Source organism: Mus musculus, chromosome 1, assembly GCF_000001635.26.
Source record: "Mus musculus strain C57BL/6J chromosome 1, GRCm38.p6 C57BL/6J".
In the NCBI taxonomy this organism is placed as follows: domain Eukaryota; kingdom Metazoa; phylum Chordata; class Mammalia; order Rodentia; family Muridae; genus Mus; species Mus musculus.
The window spans coordinates 56,072,138-56,084,807 of record NC_000067.6 but is presented as its reverse complement, the minus strand read 5'-3'; positions in this window follow the sequence as shown (position 1 = coordinate 56,084,807).

The window sequence follows — 12,670 nt, the reverse complement described above, 5'->3', positions numbered from 1 at the left end:
AAGAGAAGCAGTGTATAAATCAGTCTTCTTTTCCTCCCTGGGGATGGTGACAGAAATGCATGTTCTACATGCATGAGGTGGGTCAGTAAACTGAGATACAGTGGTGCTGATACACATGACCTAAGGCAGGAGATAAAGATGCAGAATTAAAGCTGTTAAAAAGCACTTAATAGGTGTTATAAATTCCATTGTTATGTATACTATAACATATAATCGTGGTCCTTTTCTCCAAACACTAAACGCATGCCTGTGCTGGAAGAATCAATTGATTTCTCTTTATCTTAAGATGTGCAATGTAAGGTGTTAATGCCACATATTAAAATAGTGAGGTAGTAACAAGCACAAAGACCTAAGGGAATCAAACCTGATGGCCATCTTGATTAGGGCTTTGGGTCTGCACACTTCTGTTGTTTAATCCACTCAACCTTTCCTATTTCATTAAGGCAGCCATAGTGTCTGGAAGACTGGGATAGCCTTCTTCCCTTCACTACTACCATTCCAGGAAACATACCCTGTGGGTTACACAGTGCTTCTTGTCTGTGAAATGTAGTTTTTCCTCTGCTGCATGCCTTTGTATGTTATGTCCAACCTTTCCTTCATTTTCTCCCATCTACAAATCTACCTCATTTTCAAAAACCTCTGTACTGCTGGTAAGACGAAAACATCTGTGGATCTTATCAGGACTCTGTCTAATAACTATTAAACAATTTCTAAGTGGATCCCTTCAGACAAAACTCTCTTGAAATTCATTGTCAGAAAATGGCTAAAGAAATAAAAATATCAAGCTTTAAGGAAGTTCATCAGCACACTTATAGCAAGCTGCAAGAAATGTTGAGATAATAGATATGCTGTGAGTGTAGGGTGTGATGGTGGGAGTGGAGGAGATGGGGCAGTGATGGGAGATAATGATGGTAGCAGAAGGGTGATGATGGGGGTAGGCGGATGGTGTTAGCAATACTTTAAAAGAGAATGTCCCTCATTGGCTCAAATACTTGAAAGCTTGGTCACCAGTTGGTGGTATTTCGGTTAAGTTTATTAGGTGTGGCTTTATTGAAGGAACTATTTCACTGGGTGTAGGCTTTGAGGTTTCAAGCCCATATGCTTGCAGTGTAGGGGTAGAGGAGAACATGATCTGATATTGGGTGAGGGAAAAGGACTGAAGCCCTGAGGACCAGCAGAAACAATGGAAACAAGCAACCTCAGGAAATAGGAGGTTTGGAGTCTCCCAGAATGCACCAGAGACCTGGGAGGTGAGAGACTCCCAGGACTCATAGGGAGGGACCTTTGAAGAAATGCCAGACAGAAGGGAGAGGGAACTTATAGAGCCCACCTCCAGCAGGAAGACAGGACATAAAGTGAGCAATGGAGTTTCCATCTCACAGTCACACCTCTTACCAACAATTGTTTCTGTCTGAAAGAATTACAGGGATGGAAATGCAGAAAAATCTGAGGAAAAGAAGATCCAGCGACAGGCCCAAAGTGGATCCAGCTCAAGGGGAGGTCCCAAAGCCTGACAGTATTGTGGAGGTTATGGAACGCTCACAAAAAGGGATCTCTATCATGACTGCCCTCCAAGAGACCCAACAAGCAGCTGAAAGAGTCAGATGCAGTTATTTGCACCCAATCAATGGACAGAAGCAGCTGACCCCTGTTGTTGAATTAGGGAAGGCTGAAAGAAGCTGAAGAGAAGGGCAATCCTGCAGGAGGACCAGCAGTCTCAATTAATCTGGACCCCCTAGATCTCTCTCAAACACTGGACCACCAAACAGACAGCATACACTAGCTGATATCAGCCCCACCCCCCCCCACACACACACACAGTAGAGGACTTCTGGGTCTGTGTTCATGCAGAGATGACACACCTAACCCTCAAGAGATGGAAGCCCCAGGGAGTTTAGGTCAGGTGGAGTGGGGAATGGAGACATCCACATGAAGATAAGGTGGGGTGGGGAGGAGGTGTGGGATGTGGAGCAGTCAGAGGGTGAATGGGGGAGCAGGGAATGGAATATGGAGTGTAAAAAATGAATTACAAGTAAAATTAAATTTAAAAACAATAAAATAAAATAAAAGTAGTTTTCACATAATGAAATATTACATATATATGTATATATGTAATGTGTGTGTGTGTGTGTGCAACTATGTATGTATTTAAAATTTTCCCATCCTTCTAATCCAACTTTATGCATTATTTTGCAGTGTGTCCATCAAACCCAAGGCCTTATGTGAGTCACTCACTCTATTTAACACAAAAAAAAAAAACAAAAATTTATATAAAGTGTATAAAAGTCTCAATCTACAGGAAATGCAATATATAAGTCTTCTGGATATCATTTAATAAGACTGGATAATGTTTATGTTCATGTGACCAAATGCAACGATATGAGACATTATGAAGACCCTAGGGTATTCCTGGACACCCCAGACACTTTTCATTCCTGTGTCTAAAGCACCGTGCAAAAATCACTTAATTTTTTTTGTTGTTGCTAAATGTTAGTTTTGCCCATTTTAGAATTTCATATAAATGAAAATATTCTGTATGTGTGAATTTTGGAACTACTCAAAATTTTGTGCCTTGTCTAACATTTCTAGTCCTCCTTTGTCAGTGTAAGCAATGATGGTCCCTTTTATGATTGTGGTTTGTTCAAAGACTTGCACATCAGTGGAAAGCTGAGCAGTTTACAGTTTAGCTGTATTATGAATAAATCCCTGAACTTTGGATACAGGTTTCTAAGTATATGCATCTCTGCTGTTCTCATTTGTCACTATACAAGAACAGAATACTACATCAAAAGATAATTGTGTGGGACCATCAAAAGCATCACCAGTTCTATTCTCCACGTTGTGTGCACCATCCTATGTTCCTACTGACTACACATGTTCCTACATGACTATACATGTGTGTAGCATTCTATGTTCCTACTGACTACACATGTTCCTACATGACTATACATGTGTGTAACATCCTATGTTCCTACTGACTACACATGTTCCTACATGACTATACATGTGTGTAGCATCCTATGTTCCTACTGACTACACATGTTCCTACATGACTATACATGTGTGTACTATCCTATGTTCCTACTGACTACACACGTTCCTACATGACTATACATGTGTGTACCATCCTATGTTCGTACTGACTACACATGTTCCTACATAACTACTACACGTGTGCACCATCCTATATTCCTACTGACTAAACATGTTCCTACATGACTACTACACATGTGCACCATCCTTTGTTCCTACTGACTACACATGTTCCTACATGACTACTACACATGTGCACCATCCTATATTCCTACTGACTACACATGTTCCTACATGACTACGTGTGCAACATCCTATGTTCCTACTGACTACACATAAAGTTCTACTGTCTCTTCATCCTTGTCAACATATGGTATCATTGATCATTTCAACTTCAAATTTTTATAAAAATGAATTATATTTATTCCAAGTAGAGCCAGCTAATTAATCCAAGGGCTGTATTTCTGACTACTCCCCAGTAACCATACAGAGGAACCAAGATTTATTTCAAACTGTACATCAATATCTGGATAGTTAAATAATCTACCTTAAAGGCCTATGATCTGACTACGTCCCAGTTTCATCTTCATCATACTTGCAGTTTAATAATGTTCCAGCCTTCTGTTTTAGATGGTATCTTCCTGGGCCCACTCCTTCTCACGGCTCTCTGAATCTCTCTCACCTCCTTTCTGCCCTATTTTCTCTAATGCCCAGCCATTGGGTAATCAGAATTTATAGACAAGGCAGAGAAGAAATGGTAAGAATTGTTTACATAAACTTGGGACAGGAGCTTCTAAGAATACACATAACAAAGCCATGAATGAAACCAAACAGTGGAATAGAGAAATCAGTATATGAAATAATACAAAGGCAAACTTTACACAGTGTACACAGCATTATGCCTGCAGATACCTAAGAGTATCTCAATAGACTGTCGTTAAATTTCCGACATCTATTTTTTATTTTATTTTTGGCATTATAATATAATTATGATATTTTCTCTTCCCTTTCCCCCTTCAAAGCACTCTTATATCCCTCCATAACTCTCCTTTATATTCACAGCCTTTTCCACTAACTGTTATTGAATGCATAAATGTACATATATATTCATAAGTATGACCTTTAAGTGTATGTCTTCAAGGCTGACTGCTCAGCACTGGACAACCTATTGCTTGCTCTTCCATGAAGAGGACTATCTCTTCCACTTACAGTTTTCCTCAGTTTCCTATAGTTCTTTGTTTTGGATTGACACCTATTTGGTTTTTCCTCTGTCCACTTCTGCACAACCCTAGGTGTCACACTTGTTCCGCTCACACTTCGGCAGTCATGTTGATGAGCAGTTATGGATGTTTATTCTGACACTATTAGGATACACCGTTTCAGAGAAGACCCCTCTGAAACCCAGGCATTTACAATCTTTCTCTCACATCTTCTGCAATGTTCCCTGAGCCTTAGGTGTCAGGGATAACTTGTAGATGTGCCCTTATGGGTCGGAGCTCCTCAACTCTGCATTCTGATATGTTATGGTTTTCTGTAGTGGTCTTCATCTGATGCAAAATGATGTTTCCTTGATGAGGGCTTATGACTACCTTTATCTGTGAGTTTAAGGAAAAATGTTTGTAGATTATTGTAAGAAATTATGCTAGTTTGGCAAATTAGTGGTTGTAATTCTCCTCCAGGAACCATGACTTCACTGGCCCTGTGTAGTTGCGCTTGTTTCTAAGGTCATTTTTCCTTATTAAGTCAGTCTTTCTTACTTTTATTTTTACTTGATAGCATTTAATAAATGCATTTCCTCTGGCCACCTCTTACTGATGCTTCATATTACTTAATTTCTTTGCTTCATTACTTCTTGTTTTTCCAGTGAGCTTATAATGCATTGAGAGAAGGAAGACTAGTTTACTCCTCTGTGTGCCCCACAGCAGCTAACTTGAACAGGCTTGGTGTTAGAATAAAAAACTCTATTATCATTGTAATATTTCCACAAAATAGAAACTTAGATTACTAAACTATTTATAAATGAATTAAAGTCACCTACACCAATAGAGAAAACACACATTAAATATGATATTAAATAAAAGGGGGAAAGATGTGTCATGTTGCTTATGTTCGCTTAATTACAAAAATGGCTTTACTCATGTGAGAAATCTAAAAGGTAGTTATCTGCATAAAAAGTCTTCTAGGACCTAGAGGCAAAGCTGAGAATACTGCATTTTAGACTTGTGGCTACACCAAAGCACTATGTCCACTTTGTGCCTTTTATTAATAACTAAAATTGAGACAGTCACTTGTATTCGTGTGTATATATATATATATATATATATATATGTATATATATACAAATATATTCAATATATTTTTATAAATTTAATTTCTTATATCGGTGGCTCAATTTTCCATAGTAATAAAGATTTTTGAATAATAAATTGTTGCTGATGCCATTTCCTGCTGACATAATATATTCCCTTAACTGTTATTGCAGCATTTATTTGCTAAAAGATAAAATTCATCTTTCTATTAATTAATATATATGAAATATTTTTCAGGAAGATAACACCAACTTAAAGGTGAAAATAGACCATAATAAGAATTTTTGTTCAAAAATAACATATATTGAGTTTGTTCTTTGACAATTTCATATATGTAGAAATGTATTCTGATTATTACAATCCTACTCCTATTCTTTTTCAGTTCTGCTGCCTAAAAATCATCTTCAGTTTTTGCTGTTGTTTTGTTGTTATAGAAATATCCTGTTTAGGGTTGAGCATCGCTCATCTCTTATTCTCAGCATCTTGGGCAGCCAGGTATCTCTGCATTCACTGCTATCCACTGAGTAGAGAAGGTTTCTCTGATGAGTAGCATTTGTAAGAAGATTTTTCTTATTACTAGGATGTGATATTTTAAGTCTTCAATGTGATACCATTCCTGAAAACCTACATCTAGTATCATTGGAGCACTATCTAAGACTGAAATCTGATTTCCAATGACAAAATTAAATGTGCATAATGAGAATATATTGTTTCCTAGTATTTTCTTTTTTAATAGATATTTTCTTCATTTACATTTCAAATGCTATCTCCAAAGTCCCCTATACACTCCTCCCGCCCTGCTCGCCAACCAACCCACTCCTACTTCCTGGCCCTGGCATTCTCCTGTACTGGGGCATATAATCTTTGCAAGACCTTTCCTCCCATTGATGGCTGACTAGGCCATCCTCTGCTACATATGCAACTAGAGACACAGCTGTGGGGGGAATTCTGATTAGTTCATATTGTTGTTCCTCCTATAGGATTGCAGACCTCTTTAGTTCCTTGGGTACTTTCTCTAGCTCCTTCATTAGGGGCCCTGTGTTCCATCCAATAGATGACTGTGAGCATCCACTTCTGTATTTGCCAGGCACTGGCATAGCCTCACAAGAATTAGATATATCAGGGTCCTGTCAGCAAAATCTTGCTGGCATATGCAATAGTGTCTGGGTTTGGTGGTTGTATATGGGATGGATCCGTGGGTGGGGCAGTCTCTGGATTGTCCTTCCTTCCATCTCAGCTCCAAACTTTGTCTCTGTAATTCCTTCCATGGGTATTTTGTTCCCCATTCTAAGAAGGAACAAAGTACCCACACTTTGGTCTTCCTTCTTCTTGAGTTTCATGTGTTTTGCAAATTGTATCGTGGGTATTCTAAGTTTCTGGGCTAATAACTGCTTATCAGTGAGTGCATATCACATGTGTCCTTTTGTGATTGGGTTACCTCACTCAGGATGATATCCTCCAGATCTACTCATTGCCTAAGAATTTCATAAATTCATTGTTTTTAATTGCTGAGTAGTACTCAATGATTGCCTTCAGTGTTGAACTTTGCCACATTCTTTAGCTATCTTTGGTTTGCTTTGCCACCTAAGGACTGACAGGATGATGAGAAACATAAGAGTAAAACAAGAAATAGAAAAATTGTATAATTATTTGTCCAAAAGCCCTGTGCACTGCTAAGATAACCATCCCCACAACAAATGAATCAATCCCTACAGCTTCCTCTTCTGGAAGAGGTGGAAAAAATGAAATTTTCATAACATAGATCAGAGTCAAACAGGATTCTATCACAGAGGTACCTTATCTTTGATGTCAACATACATGGAATTTGAAAATGCCTCCCATTTGCTGGCATACCATCAATAGATGTCCAATTATGTTTTTCACTGTTTATCATTTGTCCTCTTTTCTAACCAACCATTAACAAAGGCCTAGTGGTTTCCACTGTTTAGTCTCTTGTCCTGACAGGAAGCAAGATCTGAGGCTTCAGGGCAGGTTTTCTGCAACGCCCTTTACTTAGTCCAATGTTGAAATTATAGTGTGTGGTTTTAAAAACATCTTCAAATGTTCATCGTTATTCAAATATATATTATCTTTAGCCAGAGAAAATTTGGGGAAATACATTAAAGACTACACTTTCTACATCTTTACAGAAAAAAAGAAGATAATCTGCTTACAATTCAGTATTTTCTCAAATTGAATTATGTAAGACTGGATGCCCTAATATTGATAGTTCATTTTCCTGATCAAAGAACAAGAAATATTTTTTTTTTATTTAGAATAGTTTTCTATATGAGCAAAATGGGTGAGGAATTATCAATTTAAATAATTCTGTTCCAATTGAAGATATGTAGCCAACAGGATGGGAACTTAAAATTACACTGTAGATCAAAAAATGTCTTAATGTCACTTCCCATAATTTTGGTTACAAATAGCATATGGTTTGGATCCTCCCACCAAACCCTTTCTACGTACATTCAAAACAATACCAGCATTTTGGTCTCTTACCAACTACTCATTACAGTTCCTTCTTTAGAACAAGAAGCATCTTCAAGTACTCTGGAATTTCCCTTCATAGTAAAAATAAAATACTCATCTTTTTAATCTCCCAAGGGCCTGTAGAAAGTACAGTTGTTAAAAATAAGGACCATAGAAGTGACTTTATTCTTTGAAGTATTAAGCATCTGTTGCTTACACAATTCAACAAACCTATTCTTATGAAAGTTGAATTTTAGGTCATGAAATGTATTTCTCAAATAAAAGACTTTGAGAATGGGGCATCCTTTGAATTAAGTGATTTTTTTTAAGCAAAAGAAAAGATTTGTATCCTTATCATTTGAGGTTCTAATTTCTTACTTTCATAAGATAGTTACAGAACCCGTGTATTTCCCGTAAATATTATAACTCCAGATGAAGGCACTGTTCCCAACTAGCATGTGTTTATAGACCACCCCCTTGGGATGGGAAAATGTTCCAGGATCAAATAAATGTATAAACTATGGGTAACACCATGTCTTATTCACAATTCTTGAAAAGTTAAAATGCATATTACTATAGACCTTAAGATATATTTTTAAAAGAGAAATTTTATGTTTCTTATGTTTAGAGAATCATGGAGTATATGTAAGTTTGAATACACATGTGTCTGTATATGTGCCTACCTCTACATGTCTGTGTGGCATTTGAATTGATTTTCCATGGAAATCTGCAGTCCTGGAGAGGATGTAGGTGAAAGGCCACCTGCATGGTGTTAGCATGGTTGGGGACAGAAATACTCACCTTTGTGATAGTTATGTAGATTTAGAGTCATTTGAGTTGCTATTCTGGTCTCATTCAGCCTTCCACAAAGCCATTTTTCTATTGTTCATATTTTGTAACTAGAATATAAAATCTCCAAAGATTTCTCGTTGTGTTCTACATTGATAATTTATAATGCATCTAGACACAGACAGTAATTCTTCCTGTAGCATTGATATTTTTTAATGTAAAATGGTATTTTCATTTAATAATTTAAATATTCTTTCATATTTAGGGGATGCTCTGAAAAGGATGGGTTTTGCAGTTACTTTTCAATACTTCAATGGCTTTTTCCTAGACAAAGAAAAGGGTGCATATGCTATTTGATAATCCTAACTTTCTTTATTTATTTTTTGTTCTTGTAAACTTTTTAATTAGATGTTCTCCTTTTTTACATTTCAATTGCTATCCCTTTTCCTGGTTTCCACCCTGGAAGTCCCTTATCCCATTCCCCCTCCCCCTGCTCACCAACTCACCCGCTCCCAATTTCCTGTCTTGAGATTCCCTTACACTGGGGCATATAGCCTTCTCAGGACCAAGGGTCTCTCCTCCCATTGATGTCCAACAAGGCCATCCTCTGCTACATATTCAGCTGGAGCCATGGGTCCCTCCATGTGTACTCTTTGGTTGGTGGTGTAATCCCTAGGAGTTCTAGGGGTACTGATTGGTTCATATTTTTGTTCCTCCTATGGGGCTGCAAGCTCCTTCAGCTCCTTTGGTCCTTTCTCTAGCTCCTCCATTGGGGACCTTGGGCTCAGTCCAATGGTTGGCTGAGAGCATCCACCTCTGAATATGTCAGACACTGGCAGAGCTTCCCTGGAAACAGCTATATCAGGCTCTGTCAGCATGCACTTATTGGCATCCACAATAGTGCCTGGGTTTGGTGACTGTATATGGGATCAATCCCCAGGTAGGGCAGTCTCTAGATGGTGTTTCCTTCAGTCTCTGCTCCACACTTTGTCTCTGTATCTCCTCCCATGGGTGTTTTGTTCCCCCTTCTAAGAAGGACTGAAATATCCACACTTTGGTCTTCTTTCTTCTTGAGATTCATTTGGCCTGTGAATTGTATCTTGGGTATTCCCAGCCTCTTAGATAATAGTCACTTATCAGTAAGTGTATACCATGTGTGTTCTCTTGTGATTGGGTTACCTCACTCAGGATTATTTCTATTTCCATACATTTGCCTAAGAATTTCATGAATTTGTTGTTTTTAATAGCTAAGTAGTATTCCATTGTGTAAATGTCCAATGTTATCTGTATCCATTCCTCTATTGAGGGACATCTGGGTTCTTTCTAGCTTCTGGCTATTATAAATAAGACTGTTATGAACATAGTAGAGCAAGTGTGCTTATTACATGTTGGAGCATCTTCTGGGTATATGCTTAGGAGTAGTAAAGCTGGGTCCTCCAGTAGTACTATGGACCTCATGAAATTACAAAGCTTCTGTGAGGCAAAGGACACTGTCAATAGGACAAAATGACAAGCAACAGATTGAGAAAAGATCTTTGCCAACTCTGTATCCCATAGAGGGCTAATATCTAATACATTCAAAGAACTCAAGTAGTTAGACTCCAGAGAACCAAATAATCCTATTAAAAATAGGGTATAGAGCTAAACAAAGAATTTTCAACTGAGGAAGATCGAATGGCTGAGAAGCACCTAAAGAAATCTAAAGAAATGTTAAACATCCTTAGTCAGGGGGGGGGGGGATATGCAAATCAAAACACCTCATACCAGTCAGAATGGCTAAGATCAAAAACTCAGGTAACAGCAGATGCTGGTGAGGATGTGGAGAAAGAGGAACACTCCTCCACTGCTGGTGGGATTACAAGCTGGTACAACCACTCTGGAAATCCCTTTGTAGGTTCCTCAGATAATCCTTTCCTATTGGTTCTGTGAATTAGGTAGTGTAACCAGAATGGCAAATACAATGCAACAGCTCAACATTGAGTCTTTAGTGGGTGACTGTTGGTTCAGGGACCCAATTCTTTCCCATTTCTTCATGTTTCCATGTTATAAAATTGCATACGTCCCTGCTGAATATTTTACCTCCACTGATATATTAGTAGAGAGACAGAGTTCACAATTTTGGAATTATTTAAGGGTCAACCTACAAGTGGGGTCTGGCAATTTCACACACATTCAATTGATCAAGGCTTGGCCTTATATTCTCATCAGCTCCTCATGTATATCTATTTGAATTCTCAAAAATATGGAAAGAGAAAAGGCAATAAATTTGTAATATGGTTGCCCTGACTGAATTTATACACTGTACATATTTCTGAGACTGAATATATTTTATCTAATACTTTACTTTTATATAATTTTATCTTTACATTGCAATATGGACTTCAAATTAAATAACTTTATAATCCATTCTTTAGAAACATATGAATTAAATTTTTATACCCTAGCATAATTTTCTCAGCTTTTAACAAGTATGTGAACTTTATATGAGAGAATAGCAAGTGTGCTCTCCATGTAGTTAAATGTGTCTCTGAATGTATGCCGAATAATGCCTTTAACAATTTGTTATTTGGCCTCTAAGAGACCAATAATCTTCTAAACCTTCTCCCTTAATTCAATAACCAATGTATTGGTTCTTCTGTATGGTTATCTGAGGGACTGCCTCTTATTTCTTTGCTTGTTACAGGGTTAACCCTGGTGTTGACACATTTCTGTGTCTTTCCTGAGTCATAACACTTTATTTCATTTCTTGTATTTCACAATGGGGGAACCGTTTGCCATAGCCTAAAATACCTGATTTCTATACATCTATTTAGTTTTTATTCCTGAACATAATTGAAAAAGGTATATTTAGCTGGTTAAGACAAACTATCCCTATTTCTCTAACAATGGTCAATGACTTGATATAATCAGGCAAGAAGTATTTGTATGAGGTTGGTTGGTTTGCTCTGAACTAAGTTCACACTTCTATGATGGTATTTATCACTGAATAGACTGAAAGATTTTGTGATCATTTAATCCCTCAAAAAATATCAAGTTAATATATTCTGAGAACCTTTAAAATATCTTTCTTATAGAAAATTATATGTGCTCTTCCATAACACAAATAATTCCTATGTCCAATTATATAAAATTATGAATATACAACCCATCTTGAGATATTTCTGTAAGAATTGACTTGACTTTCATAAAAAGTGAATTTCCAAACAAGATTATGGAAGAAAAGGACACTAAAGAGACCCTAAATACTCAGTGCTTAAAATGTTACTTGGGCAGTTTGAAGACACATGTGCATACGCACACACACACACACACACACACAGACACACACATACACACATACACACACCAGTGATCAGGATATACATTTTTCAAATACTTCTCTGTAGAAAAAAAAAAATCTGTGGATTTCTAAAAGGTCTTATGACACCCCCCACCCCCCACAGAAAATCAAGATAAGATGATCTTGGCTAATGATATCTACATTGTCAGAAAAAAATGGAGGCAGTAGAAAATAAATAAATAAATAAATAAATAAATAAATAAATAAATAAATAAATAAATAAAGCAAGCAAGCAAGCATCAAATTATCTAAAGAGTTAACATCAGGGCTCCTGCTCTTTCTGAGTTCAGTGGTATCTAACACCCCTTTTGCACTTCATGGCTCCAAAAGTTGCCAAGGGAGATTTGTTTCAGCACCATTATATCATGCTGTCTGCTTTGCAAAGAACTGCAATCGCCAGTCTGATTCATCTCATGCCAGTTGCTGATGCTACAATCCCACAGAAAATGACTAAAATTTAACACAGTTTTTGCACAAAGATTTACCACTGAGTAGCATTTATCGGCTCTTAAATGCATATTTCTAAGTCCTTTACAGAAAACAGTCCTCAGTGTCTTACAATAAAGGCCAGAAAGAGAGTATTCTTTGCAATGTCCAAATCTGTGAGATTTTTGGCTAGCATAGAAGGCATTGCACTAAGAGGAAGAAAATGAGGTGTAGCGTTTTCGTTTCATCACAACTTAAATAGAAGAGGCTGTTTCCCCTGGAAACTGTGACAAATGTT